Below are 3,948 nucleotides of genomic sequence, written 5' to 3' on the forward strand. Positions count from 1 at the left end.
ATATATATATAAATCACTTTGCTGTACAACAGAAATTAACACAATATTGTAAATCAACTATACTTCAACTTAAAAAAAAAAACAAAAGAAATGCCCCCTGGTCACAGAGATTGGTTCAGAGGCAGGACAGGACCCTGCTTCACGAGTCAGGGCTGTTCCCTGGGATTTTTCACAGTGGACCTAAGTAGAGAGGTCTTTAATTCAGGTCCACCATAAGGTCTGTGGCTTGCAACCAAAAAATCCTGATGGACACAGTCTAAGTCTCTTCAAGTCTCTTATTTATCCATTCATTCATTGATTCAGCAAATGAGTGCCAACTGTGGCTCAGATGATAAAGAATGCACCTGCAGTGGAGAAGATTTAGGAGACGCAGGCTTGATCCTTAGGTTGAGAAGATCCCCTGGAGAAGGGAATGGCACTCACTCCAGTATTCTTACCTGGAGAACTCCATAAACAGAGGCGTCTGGGGGGCTACTGTCCATGGAGTTGCAAAGAATCAGACAACTGAGCAACTTAACATTTTCACTTTCACCATGTGTCCGTGTTGGGCCCCAGGGCTACAGCAGTGAGTGAATCACCACCCTCATGTTGGGAGTATGAGAATGCTCAGTCATGGGAGACTGCATTCCTTGCTACAGCGAGGAAGTGGGTCTTAGAAAAAGTCAGAGAGACAGCCCAGTCCATGTTTAGTAGAGTGGCAGCTGTCTTGTGGTTAAGAGTTCGGGCTCGGGAGTCAGACTGCCTGAGTCTGACTCTCTTTACAAATGACTGGCCCTCACTGTGCCCCAACTTCCTCATCTGTAAAATGGAATCATAATAAGACCCATTTCATCCATTTAATCATCTCTTCTATAAATATTTACCAAGGTCCATTTCTCCATCTGTCTGGAAGGATGTTGTTGTTGTCAAGGAGAAAAACTACCATGGCTTTCAGTTCTTTGACAAAACCTCAGATGTGTGGACTTCTGGCCAATATCTGTGATTTCATATCCTTGGATTATTCACTGTCTCCTTGGAAGTTGCAACTTTCTATAAGCTTGCTGTGGTTGAATAAGGAAAGAAGGTATATGCAGATTTCTGCAAAAATTATAACTCCATGAAAGCTTTTGAGATCAGGAAGACTGGTATCTTTCAGAGTGCAATGTGATTTTAGAATAGAAAGAATTTCTTTGGGTTGTGTTCCATGGAAGTTTGCCACTTGCCTGTGTTCCTGAACTATGAATATCTGGGCTAAGGAATAGTTTCTCTAGATAAAGAAATGATTAACAAATACCGTGCAAAAAAAAAAAAAGTTTAACAAGTACCTATCCTGTGTCAGATGCTGTTTTAAGAATGAAGAACCCTGCAGGAAAAGAAAAAAAGAAAGAAAGCAAACAGACAACAATCCCTGCTCTCCTGGAGCTGACATATGAGAGGGAATTGTCGACTAAAAAGATGCACAACATGAGAGTTGCAATTTAAGTTTTATTTGGGGCAAAATGAGGACTGCAGCCCAGGAGACAGCACCTCAGACAGCTCTGAGAGACTGCTCCAAAGAGGGAGTCGGGGGAGGTCAATATATAAGATTCTGGTGAAAGGGGAGTTCAACGAAATAGCGCTTACTTTACAAAAGGGTCTCTTCTGGTCATGAGGAGTCACCATGAAGGGATTTAGAGCTTTTCTAGATATAAGAGTTTCCCTGGTGGCTCAGTGGTAGAGAATCTGCCTGCCAATGCAGGAGACACAGGTTTGATTCCTGAGTTGGAAATATCCCCTGGAGAAAGATGTGGCAACCCACTCCAGTATTCTTGCCTGGGGAATCCTATGGACAGAGGAGCCTGGCAGGCTACGGACCGAGGGGTCCCAAAGAGTCGGACAGGACTGAGTGACTAAACAACAACAAGGATTAGGATCATGAAATCAGCTCCTGAGAATATCTATCTAAAGACCTGTTCCACCAGTTTCCCTGGAGCACAGAGGGTCTCACCCTGAACTCCCTCCAGGGGGTGGCCAAGGTCAGTAGCTGCAGTAGCTCAGGCAGATGGCAGATGCCCTTGCTGTCGCTGTTCAGTCGCTGGCAGTCTGTGGTTGACAGATGTTACCTGAATGAGTTCACCTCTTGGTGGGTGTTGAGCCTAAAGACAGGACTAAGCCAGAGCAAGGGAAAAGGAAGGATTTATTATCACTTTCATTCCAATCCCAAAGAAAGGCAATGCCAAAGAATGCTCAAGCTACTGCACAGTTGCACTCATCTCACATGCTAATAAAGTAATGCTCAAAATTCTCCAAGCCAGGCTTCAATAGTACATGAACCGTGAACTTCCAGATGTTCAAGCTGGATTTAGAAAAGGCAAAGGAGCCAGAGATCAAGTTGCCAACATCTGCTGGATCATAGAAAAAGCAAGAGAGTTCCAGAAAAACATCTATTTCTTCCTTATTGACTATGCCAAAACCTTTGACTGTGTGGACCACAACAAACTCTGGAAAATTCTTAAAGAGATGGGAATACCAGACCACCTGACCTGCCTCTTGAGAAACCTGTATGCAGGTCAGGAAGCAACAGTTAGAACTGGACATTGAACAACAGACTGGTTCCAAATAGGAAAAGGAGTATGTCAAGGCTGTATATTGTCACCCTGCTTATTTAAGTTACATGCAAAGTACATCATGAGAAATGCTGGGCTGGATGAAGCACAAACTGGAATCAAGATCACCAGGAGAAATATCAATAACCTCAGACATGCAGATGACACCACCCTTATGGCAGAAAACAAACAACTAAAGAGCCTCTTGATGAAAGTAAAAGAGGAGAATGAAAAAGTTGGCTTAAAGCTCAACATTCAGAAAACTAAGATCATGGCATCTGGTCCCATCACTTCATGGCAAATAGATGGGGAAACAGTGGAAACAGTGACAGACTTTATTTTTCTGGGCTCCAAAATCACTGGAAATGGTGACTGCAGCCATGAAATTAAAAGATGCTTACTCTTTGGGAGAAAAGTTATAACCAACCTAGACTAGACAGCATATTAAAAAGCAGAGATGTGTGCTCGCTTCGGCAGCACATATACTAAAATTGGAACGATACAGAGAAGATTAGCATGGCCCCTGCACAAGGATGATACGCAAATTCGTGAAGTGTTCCATACTAAAAAAAAAAAAAAAAAAGCAGAGATGTTACTTTGCCAACAAACATCCGTCTAGTCAAGGCTATGGTTTTTCCAGTAATCATGTATGGATGTGAGAGTTGGACTATAAGGAAAGCTGAGCGCCGAATAATTTATGCTTTTGAACTATGGTGTTGGAGAAGACTCTTGAGAGTCCCTTGGACTGCAAGGAGATCCAGCCAGTCAACCCTAAAGGAAATCAGTCCTGGGTGTTCATTGGAAGGACTGATGTTGAAGCTGAAACTCCAATACTTTGACCACCTGATTCAAAGAGCTGACTCATTTGAAAAGACCTTGATGCTGGGAATGATTGAAGGTGGAAGAAGGGGACGACAGAGGATGAAATGGTTGGATGGCATCACCAATTCAGTGGTCATGAGTTTGAGTAAACTCTTCGGTGCTGGTGATGGACAGGGAGGCCTGGTGTCCATGGGGTCACAAAGAGTCGGACACAACTGAGCGACTGAACTGAACTGAACAGCAGTAAGTAAGAACACCAGGGATCTCTCCCAAGACAGTGTCTCCTAAGACAGTAAAACTGGGAAAGTTTTAAGATAAGGGTGCATGCATACTCATGAAGGGGTTTGGGTGGCCAACAGAGTCCAAGCTTTAGTTGATTAAAATTACAAGGGTCAGAAAAGGTCAACGTCCTCATCCCTGAGGTTCTGATCTGGTGGTTGAGCACTTCAGGCTAATCTTTACCATTGAAATAGAACTGAGAGTCTTTACCACTGATATATTATCTCTGCTATTGTTACTTGTCTTGCATGCTAACCCTCTTTTGTTTCTGCATTCTTTTATT

The 3,948-nt window shown here is 43.1% G+C and overlaps 1 non-coding gene across 1 annotated transcript; it reads left to right on the plus strand.

The window, feature by feature from the left end:
* The first annotated feature begins 3,025 nt into the window (after positions 1–3,025).
* On the plus strand, positions 3,026–3,132 carry LOC133055272 (U6 spliceosomal RNA). The gene has a single exon (XR_009692572.1). It is a non-coding gene; the product is annotated as a U6 spliceosomal RNA (small nuclear RNA).
* The last annotated feature ends 816 nt before the right edge of the window (positions 3,133–3,948 follow it).

The sequence above is a fragment of the Dama dama genome, chromosome 4 (assembly GCF_033118175.1).
Source record: "Dama dama isolate Ldn47 chromosome 4, ASM3311817v1, whole genome shotgun sequence".
In the NCBI taxonomy this organism is placed as follows: Eukaryota; Metazoa; Chordata; class Mammalia; order Artiodactyla; family Cervidae; genus Dama; species Dama dama.